Source organism: Cebus imitator, unplaced genomic scaffold (assembly GCF_001604975.1).
Source record: "Cebus imitator isolate Cc_AM_T3 unplaced genomic scaffold, Cebus_imitator-1.0 Scaffold309, whole genome shotgun sequence".
Taxonomy (NCBI): domain Eukaryota; kingdom Metazoa; phylum Chordata; class Mammalia; order Primates; family Cebidae; genus Cebus; species Cebus imitator.
In genome coordinates this window covers 628,519-639,267 of record NW_016107624.1, presented here as the reverse complement: position 1 = coordinate 639,267, position 10,749 = coordinate 628,519, and the positions used below count along the sequence as shown (strand labels likewise).

Genomic DNA, 10,749 nt, shown 5'->3' with positions numbered 1-10,749 from the left:
AGGTTTCAACTTCTTCCTGGTTTAGGCTTGGGAAGGTGCAAATGTCCAGGAATTTATCCTTTTCTTTCTGGTTTACTGGTTTGCGTGCATAGAGTTGTTTGTAGTAATCTCTGATGGTAGTTTGTATTTCTGTGTAATTGGTGGTGATAACCCCTTTATAGTTTTTTATTGCATCTGTTTGATTCTTCGCTCTTTTCTTTTTTATTTATCTGGCTAGTGGTCTATTTTGTTGATCTTTTCAGTAAACCAGCTCCTGGATGTATTGATATTTTTGAAGGGTTTTTTTGTGTCTCTATCTCCTTCAGCTTTGCTCTGATCTTAGTTGTTTCTTGTCTTCTGTTAGCTTTTGAGTTTTTTTTTTTTGATTTTGCTCCTCTGGCTCTTTCAATTTTGATGATAGAGTGTCGATTTTAGATCTTTCCTTGCTTCTCATGTGGGCATTTATTGCTATAAATTTTCCCGTAGACACTGCTTTAAATGTGTCCCAGAGATTCTGATACATTGTGTCTTCGTTCTCGTCTGTTTCGAAGAACATCTTTATTTCTGCCTTCATTTCTTAGTTTATCCAGTCAGCATTCAAAAGCCAGTTGTTCAGTTTCTATGAACTTGTGCAGTTCTTAGTTTCTTAATCCTGAGTTCTAATTTGATTGCACTGTGGTCTCAGAGACTGTTGTTATGATTTCTGTTCTTTTGCATTTGCTGAGGAGTGATTTACTTCCAATTATGTGGTCAGTTTTAGAGTAGGTGTGATGTGGTGCTGAGAAGAATGTATATTCTGTGGATTTGGGGTGGAGAGTTCTGTAGATGTCTATTAGGTTTGCTTGGTCCGGATCTGAGTTCAAGTCGTGGATATCCTTGTTGATTTTCTGTCTTGTTGATCTGTATAATATTGACAGTGGAGTGTTAAAATCTCCCACTATTATTGTATGGGAGTCTGAGTCTCTTTGTAAGTCATTAAGAACTTGATTTATGTACCTGGGTGCTCCTGTATTGGGTGCATATGTATTTAGGATTGTTAGCTCTTCTTGTTACATTGATCCTTTTACCATTATGTAATGCCCTTCTTTGTCTCTTTTGATCTTTGTTGGTTTAAAGTGTGTTTTATCAGAAACTAGGATTGCAACTCCTGCTTTTTTTTGCTCTCCATTTGCTTGGAAAATCTCCCACCATCCCTTTATTTTGAGCCTATGTGTATCCTTGCATGTGAGATGGTTTCCTGGATACAGCACACCGATGGGTTTTGTCTTTTTATCCAATTTGCCAGTCTGTGTCTTTTGATTGGGACATTTAGCCCATTTACATTTAAGGTTTATATTGTTATGTGTGAATTTGATCCTGCCGTTTTAATGCTAGGTGGTTATTTTGGCCATTAGTTGACTCAGTTTCTTCATTGTGTTGATGCTTTTTACCATTTGGTACGTTTTTGGAGTGGCTGGTACTGGTTGTTCTTTTCTATGTTTAGTGCTTCTTTCAGGAGCTCTTTGTAATGCAGGCCTGGTGGTAATCTCTGAGCAAATTGCTTGTTTGTAAAGGATTTTATTTCTCCTTCACTTATGAAGCTTAGTTTGGCTGGATATGAAATTCTAGGTTGAAAGTTCTTTTCTTTAAGGATGTTGAATATTGACCCCCAACGTCTTCTGACTTGTAGGGTTTCTGCCCAGAGATCCGCTGTGAGTCTGATGGGCTTCCCTTTGTGGATAACTCAACCTTTCTCTCTGGCTGCCCTTAGCATTTTTTTCTTCATTTCAACCCTGGTGAACCTGACGATTATGTGCCTTGGCGTTGCTCTTCTTGAGGAATATCTTTGTGGTGTTTTCTGTATTTTCTGAACTTGAATGATGGCCTGCCTTGGTAGGTGGGGGAAGTTCTCCTGGATAATATCCTGAAGAGTGTTTTCCAGTTTGGATTCATTCTCTCCATCACATTCAGGTACACGTATCAAATTGTAGATCGTCTTTTCACATAGTCCCATATTTCTTGGAGGCTTTGTTTATTTCTTTTCATTCTTTTTTCTCTAATCTTGCCTTCTTGTTTTATTTCATAGAGTTGATTTTCAGTCTCTGATACCCTTTCTTCTACTTGTTCTATTCTGCTGTTGAAACTTATGTATGCTTCACGAAGTTCTCATGTTGTGTTTTTCAGCTCCATTAAGTTATTTATATTCTTCTCTAAGCTTTTTATTCTTGTTAGCATTTCGTCAAACCTTTTTTCAAGGTTCTTAGTTTCTTCGCGTTGGGTTACAACATGTTCTTTTAGCTCAGAGAGGTTTGTTATTTCCCACCTTGTGAAGCCTGTTTCTGTCAATTCATCAGACTCATTCTCCATCCAGCTTTGTTCCTCTGCTGGTAATGAGTTGTGATCCCTTGGAGGAGGAGAGGCGTTCTGGTTTTGGGTGTTTTCATCCTTTTTGCACTGGTTTTTTCCCATCTTTGTGGATTTATCTACCTGTGGTCTTTGTAGTTGGTGACTTTTGGATGGGGTCTCTGAGTGGACATGCTTTTTGTTGCTGATGAAATTATTTCTTTCTGTTTTTTAGTTTTCTTTCTAACAGGCCTCTGTGGTGTAGGACTGCTGGAAGTCCGCTCCAGACCCTACTTGCCTGTGGATCACCTGCAGCACCTGCAGAACATTAAGGGTTTCTACGAGTTTCTTCTTTTATCTTTGTCCTAGAAGGATACCCGCCAGATGTCAGCCTGAGCTCTCCTTTATGAGGTGACTCTTTGGATATACAGGGATCAGGAAGCTGCTTGAGGAGACAGTCTGTCCCTTATAGGAGCTCAAGTGCTGAGCTGTGAGCTCCATTGTTCTGTTCAGAGCTGATGGGCAGGTATGTTTAAGTCTGCTGCAGTGGAACTCATAACCGCCTTTTTTCCCAGGTGTTCTGTCCTGGGGAGGTGGGGTGTTACTTATAAGTTCCTGACATGCTGCTTCCTTTTTTCAGAGCTACCTTTCCCAGCAAGGAGGTAGTCTAGTCACAGTCTGCCAGCAGAGGTGTTGCTGGGCTCTGTCCAGCTGCTGTGTGAACTTCCTTGCAGTTTTGTTTATAGAGGTACAGTTAGAACTGCCTTTGCCTTTGTAATGGCAGACTGCCTCTGTAATGGCGGACTGCCTCTGTAATGGCGGACTGCCTCTTTAATGGCGGACTGCCTCGGTAATGGCAGACTGCCTCTGTAATGGCGATTGCCTCGGTAGTGGTGGACTGCCTCGGTAGTGGCGGACGCCCTTCCCCTGGCAGAGCTGGACTGTCCTGGGTCCAGCTGCACTTGCTGTGAAACTCTTAGGCCAGAGCATTTCAGACTGCTGTTCTTTGTGGGGGTGGGACCTGCCAAGCCAGATTACCTGGCTCCCTGTTTCAGCCCCTTTTTTTCAGTTGAATGTGTGGCTCTGTCTCCCAGGTGTTCCAGGCACCAGTTGAAATGGCCACCCAGATTTGTGTGAGTTTTTGTGTGGAGACTTGCTGTGCCGGCTGAAACAGCTGTGCTGGAAACTCGTGGCGCCTTTCAGTCCAGAAATCTCCTGGTCTGTGGGCAGCAATAACTAGTTTGGAAATGAGGTGTTCACTCACCCTTTGCATTGTTCTTGCTGGGAGCTGCACTCCAGAGCTGTTCTATTTGGCCATCTTGGATCTGCCTTTCCAGGGTAAGATTTCTAAAAGTGAGTGTTAGATAAACATTAAGTGGATTGGGATCATTGCGTTCGTGAGTGATGCAAAAGAGATCTAAACTGTGGTGTGGAGGTGAACTGAGAAGATGTGGAATCAGAGATCTGGAATCAGGCAGATGGTGTCCCTTAGTGACTATGATCTTGGGCAAATTACCTATCTCAGCCTGTTTCCTCATTCATAGAATGGTAGCAGTCCCATCCAACTCCTTCCTTGATTCATTCAGTCATCCAGCAGATGCTTATTGAGTGCTTTCCTGGTTATCTATTGCTATGTAACAAATTACTCCAAAATGTGGTATCTTAAAACAATAAGCATTTCATTATACCTCATGAGTTTGTGAGCCAAGGACTTGGGCAGTGCATATCTGGCTTTTCTGCTCTACGTGGCCCAGGTTACTCACAGTCTTCAACTGGTGAATTCGGTGGGCTGGAGGGTCCATGATTCTTCGCTCACATGTCTGGTACCTGGCTGGAAAGAACAGAAACTGGCACACTGTCACTTCTGCCATATTCTCATGGTCACAGCAGGTGCTACGCTGCCCAGATTCAATAGGAGGGAACGTAGACTCCACACCTCTTGATGGAAGGAAAGTCAAATAATTTATGGCCATGTTTAATCTGCCATAGTGTCTACAACATGCCAGGTACCATTCTAGGTGCTGGAGATACAGCAGCGAACAAAATACACAAAACTCCCTGTCCTCTGGGAGCTCGCATTCTGGTGGAAAAACTTCAAGCAAAATACACATGTAAATTATATACTATATTAGGAGGTGCCATGGGGCACAATGGTGAAGGGAAGGAATATGGAGAGTAGGGTGGATGGTCAGGGAAGACTGGACTGAGAAGATGACGGTTGAGCACATACTTTAAGAAAGTAAGGGGAGCAACGTGGAGAACTTTCCAGGCAGAGAGAGTAGCAGGCTTAAGGGCCTTGACCTGGTGCGTAAGAGGAACAGGAAGATAGCCAGGGTTGCCAGAGCAAAACTGGCTGGGGAGAGCCACAGGAAAAGAGGGCAGCACGGTCAAGGGGGTCCAGCTGGTGGGCGCCTTGTGGGTCATCATATGTTGTGAAAAGTGAATGCGTCATTATGAAAGTGTCTAGCACCTTGCCTGGAACAATGGTAGGTGCTTGACACAGAATATCTTCTATTATTAATAGAACTAAAAGTGGGAGCTCCAAGATGTAGGAATTTTCAGGTAGGGGAGTTCCCAGTCCCCGCTTACTCAACGCAGTACCCACTCTTTAGCCACAGCTGCTTTTCTGGCACTGGTGGTACGGACTGTTTCTGAGCAGTCACTGACCAGCAAAACACAATCAAGAAGGCAAAAACATAATGATGTCCATTTGAAAGGTGAACCCTCATAATCAGCCTCTTCTGTAATAGCGTTAGTTTGGTAGCTAGACCTTGCCCTTGTAGATTTTCTAATGTAGGGGGAAAATGAGCTTTTGTGTGTATGTTTGTATATGTACACCTTGGGTGATTCTTGAGAGATCAGCTTTTCATTATGACTGTCCTTGAAACTGTTTTCATTCATGGCCCACAAGGACAGTTTGCACAAGGAGAAATTCCAACAATAGTCAAATATATAGAAGCATGATTGGCAATCAAAGGATGCAAATTCAAACACTTGTGAAGAACCTTTTGGTACCAATTAAATTAGCAAACATTTAAGAAAATATCAGTGTTGGTGAGGATGTGGTGAAACAAAAAACTCACACTTGGTGATTGTACTTTTGCCACTTTTTTTTGGAAGAAAGTTTGTCACTTTATAGAAAGAATCCTGAAAACATACTGGCCTAGTAATTCTACTTTTGGGGATTTGGCCTAAGAAAACAAATCCGGAGTTGGAAAAAACAACTTGTTTTATGGTCACAATTATTCTTTGTTGTATTTTTCTTTTCTTTTAAAATTTTTTTTTTCTGAGATGGAGTTTCACTCTTACTGCCCGGACTGGAGTGCAATGGCACAATCTTGGCTCACCGCAACTTCCACCTCCTGGGTTCAAGCGATTCTCCTGCCTCAGCCTCCTGCGTAGCTGGGATTACAGGCATGTGTCGCCGTGCTCAGCTAATTTTGTATTTTTAGTAGAGATGGGGTTCCTCCATATTGGTCAGGCTGGTCTTGATCTCCCGATCTCAGGTGATCCGCCCACCTTGGCTTCCCAAAGTGCTGGAATTACAGGTGTGAGCCACTGCGCCTGGCCTCTTTGTTGTATTTTCTTTACTACCAAACACTTGGTGACAGTGGGAAAGTAGTTAAGTGACTTAAGAGGTATTCATTAAAATTGTTAAGCATAAAGATTATGTGCTTTCACTTTAAGCTCTGCCTTGCCACCTGTCCTGCCTTTCTTTTAGACCAAAAGAATAAGCAGAGCCAAGTTGGAAGCTCAGTACAGCAGCTCTCTAGACCTTTCTCATCTCTGTACTTAAAACACTTCTTGACTTTATACTCTTAAGCTTTTCTTTTTGTTTAATTGTTCTTTTATGTCATTATTTAGTTGCTGTATGCTCTTTGTAGGCCATAGTATTATGGAGTAAAGTGAAATGGGGTGAAGTCCAAACCAAACTTAAAACTGTATAAAAATTAGGGCTGCAGATGGACAAGAACTGAAAGGAGCACCTACTGTTTGAGAATGGTTTAATATATTGCCATGACTGTATTTTGGGGGAATGTTTTTATTCTTTAGCTTTAGAATTCTGTTAATGTTGCTTTAGTATCATTTGTAAAATAATATAAAAAAACTTTTCTTTCCTTCTCCAGAATTGAATTTCTATTTACTGACATTTATAATTCATGGCAGGTTCTTGGTCTACCTGTTTGGAGTAAAGGTTTAGGACAATCTCATGATCATCTTTTTGCCCAAGAAATAATTAACAATTTTTAAAGCATTTTTTAAAATGTTACTTTACCAATTATGAATGTAGTCTCTGCTTAGTGTGAAATATTTTAAATTTGAGAAAAGAATAAGACAATTAAAAAAAACCATCCTTAATTATGTGTTCTGGTACTTCTTGCAGGTTTCTAATAAATACCTTAACTTAAAAAAACTTTGCTCATTATCGAAAATTTCAAATACCCACAAAAGGAGAGAATAGTACATTGAACCCCTATGTGTTTGTCTCCCAGAATCAGCCATCATAAACTCAGAGCTAATCTTGTATCATCTCATTCTTCCTCTTAATCCCTCCTTTTCAACGCTAAATTACTTTAAGCAATTCCCAGACACATTGTTGTATCAGTATCCCAGTATGCTTTAAAAAATACTATTTTCACATCAAAAAGGGTAGTAGTCTCTTAAGATTACCAAACAACCAATAAATGTTTAGATTTCCCTGATTGTCTCATTAAAAACAATTGTTTGAAACAGTTTGTTTAAAGCATGATTCAAGGAATGGCGTGGTGGCTCATGCCTGTAATCCCAGCACTTTGGGAGGCTGAGATGGGAGGATTGTTTGAACCCAGGAGTTTGAGATCAACTTGGACAACATAGTAAGACCTTGTCTCTAAAAAAAAAGACAAATCGTGATCCAAACAAGGTGTGCACATTGCTGTTTGTTTGTTTCTTTATTTTAGAGATGGGATCTTGCCATGTTGCCTAGGCTGGTGTCAAACTCCTGGGCTCAAGCAATCCTCCTGCCTTGGGCTTCCAAAGTATTGGTATTACAGGCATGAATCATCACACTCGTAGATATGTTTTTTTAAAAAAGCTTTTTATTTTGAAATAATTTTAAACTACAGGAAAGGTGCAAAAACAATATAGAGAGTTCCCATATATCCCCTAGTGTTAGCATTTTGCGTAACTGTGGTATACTTATCAGTATCAGGAAATTAACACTGATGCAACACTATTAACTAATCTACAGACTCACTCTATTTGAATTCTGTCAGTTTTACCATGCGTGACCCTTTTCTGGTTCAGGATCTCGTGAAGGATCCACATTGAATTGTCATGTCTTTTTAGTCTTGGCTAATCTGGAACAGTTGCTCAGACTTTGTCTTTTATGACCTTGACTAGTTTGAAGGGTACTGGTCAGTTATTTTGTGAAATGTTCTTAAATTTGGGCTTGTCTGGTGTTTTCTCATGATTAGATGGAGGTTTTGTGTTTTTGGCAAGAATAGCATGGAAATGATGTGCTCTTCTTAATGTGTTGTATTTGGAGGTACGTAATGTCAATCTTTCATTATTGATGAGGTTAGTGTTAGTCATTTGGTTAAAGTGGAATCTTCTGGGTTTCTTCACTGTAAAGTCACTATTTCATTCACTATAATTAATTTTGTGGGGAGATCTCTTGAGACTGTATGAATATCCTGTTTCTTGTCATACTTTCAAGAATTCTAGCATCCATTGATGATTCTTACCTGCAACCGTTATTACTGTGGTGTTTGCCTAGTTGTTATATATTTTTTCTATCTTTCCTTCTATTCTTATTAGTAGTAAGTCTACTATGAGGAAGAGCTATCCTCTTCCTTCTCCTGCATTTATTATTTTGCTGTTAAATTTCAGTGGATTATTCTGGTCTGATATAAGCTTATGCAATGGAGAATATTTTCATGTTACTTATATTAACATTATTGCTTCTGTTACTCAGTATAGTTGTTTCTATCAGTATGGACTTGTGGATATTTTTTTACTCTATAAGTTATAAACCATTACTATCATTATTTATTTTATTGTTTCGATTGACCCAGATTTGGCCATTGGGAGCACTTCAAATTAATTCCTGTGCCTTTTCAACATGACCTTTCATTTTTTGAGCAATTCCTTGCTTTTTAGGAGCACGAGATATCCTGGGCTTATCTCTTATTATATTTTCCCTGCTCTAAGCCTGGAATCAAGTATTTTCTGAAGAAACACTGTTTTTTTCTATTGGAAAATGATATTAGAAACCAAGATGTGAATGATAGGTATTCTCATTACTACTGGAGTGTTATTGCCTCTAGGCTTTGTCAGTGTACAGAGCTGAAATATGCATGTGTATTGACACATGCATACAAACATCTGTATTTCTATATCTGTTCAATTCTGCGTGTGTGTGTGTGTGTGTGTGTGTGTGTGTGTGATCATGAATTCAGACACACATAATCTCTCCCAAAGTGCTGAGATTACAGGCCAACTTTTTTACTTACTGTTTAATAAGTAGGCAGCTTCTCCCTCCTGTTTTTCCCCCATGTAATTTATTTGTTGAATATGTTGGGTTATTTGTTCTTTAGAGTTTTTCACATTATGGATTTTGCTGACTGTTTCTGTAATATCATTTGACTTATTTCTCTGTTTACTATTTCTAGTAAAGTGGTAGTTTAGATAAGATGCATGGTGAAATTCAGGTTAAATTTTTTGACAAGATTACGTTATAATTGGTCATTTGTACTTCCAAATATTTGATAGTCTGTTTTTGTGATGTTACTAGCTACTGATCATTTGCAAGTGGTAATAATTTAATTTCATTGTTTTTTTTTATAGCTGAATATGTCTATAGAGAGAAACTTGGTTTTTCATCACTTGTTTAGTTACCCTGAGGTACAGTTCATACAGGAAAGTCAAAACAAGTTCCCTAGAATCCTTCAAAGATGACTGTATTAGCGTTCTATTGCTGCTGGAACAAATTATCACAAACTTGGTGGCTTAACAATACAAATCTATATCTTGCAATTCTAAAAGTCAAGTTTGAAATGGGTCGCACTGGACTAAACTCAAGATGTTGGCAGGGCTGCATTCCTCCTGAATGCTTTAGAGGAGAGTTGGTTCCTTGCCTTTCCCAGCTCCTAGAGCCTACTGGATTTCCAGGTCTGAGTCATCTTTCCATCCTCAGAACCAGCAATATAGTTGCATATATGCAGGTGAGACTGATTATGCTGTTCTAAGGACTGTGTTTTGGAACCACTGCTTTAAAGAACCCTGTTCTTTTTTTGTAGGAAAATGTATTTAGAGACTATAGTCTGGGTACCAGGGAGGACATCAATTCTAGCTGTTTTTAGTGGAAGAAAGGAAACAACAGACAATAGAAGTTCACATTGATAATTGATATTTCAAATTCAAATTGAGAATGACAGAATGACAAGTTTTCACTTCTTTAGTATTTGTATTTCTTTTCTACTTAAAGTTTGGTTTTTATGACATTAATAATTGTTTAATAAATATATATGCTATATATACTCACACAGTTCTGGAATAACATTACCAGTAGCATTGCTTATAACATGATTGCTAAAAACAGTTTAAGATTTTTTGCAACCTCTTTTGTACTTAGAGAAATATCCCACTAGGGATGTACAAATTATTCTGTTTCAGTGTTACTGAAATAATTTCTCTCTATTGGGTTAAACAATCAACTGGTTACAAAGTTAGATTCATTTGTTTGTTTGCTCTTCATTCAGTTTTAAGGGATTTTTATTTTATTTTTAAGATAATTTTATAAACATTTAAATGATTGCAACGTCACATATGTAAAATGAGTTCTAGTTTCTATCTTTGTCCCTTCTACCTTTTTCTCTCTTATACCTTATAGGAAGTCATTTAATTTGTTTTGTGGTTAAATAAATGGCAGTATGCTATCCATACTTATTTCTCCTGGGTCTCTGCTGCTGCCACAGACACTTAACAAAATATTCAGAAGATTACTTTAGGGCAGTATATTTACAGAGAGAGAGTTCTCATTCCTTTTCCTTTATAGCTTAGGAGTGCTCCATTGTGAGAATGTACCATAGTTTATTCCTCTATTGGTGGACATTTGGATTGTTTACAACCTTTTGCTCTTATGAATAGTGCTTCAGTATTACAAATAATGCATATTTAAGGGTAGTCACAATCATTCTGTATATGGTTTTTTCTTGTCTTTTTCTGTAACATGGAAATAACATGAACATTTTTTCGTATCATGAATTCTTTGCAAATGGTATTAAGATAGTTTTTTTCCTGATTGTGAAGATAACACGGGATTATTTAGAAATTGTGGAAACTTAGAATAAATAAGTAAAAGTCAACTGAAAATTACCCATAATTCTTCTACTTAGATATACTGTTGTTGTTTTGATGTGTTACCTCATAGCCTTAGGACATTTGTATAAACATTTAGAAAATAAT

General features: G+C 38.6%; 1 protein-coding gene across 3 annotated transcripts in view; it reads left to right on the top strand.

Annotated features, from left to right (window-relative positions):
* CDK5RAP2 (CDK5 regulatory subunit associated protein 2) overlaps nucleotides 1-10,749 on the top strand; it is a 199,379-nt gene that overhangs the window by 87,345 nt on the left and 101,285 nt on the right. The window lies entirely within an intron of this gene.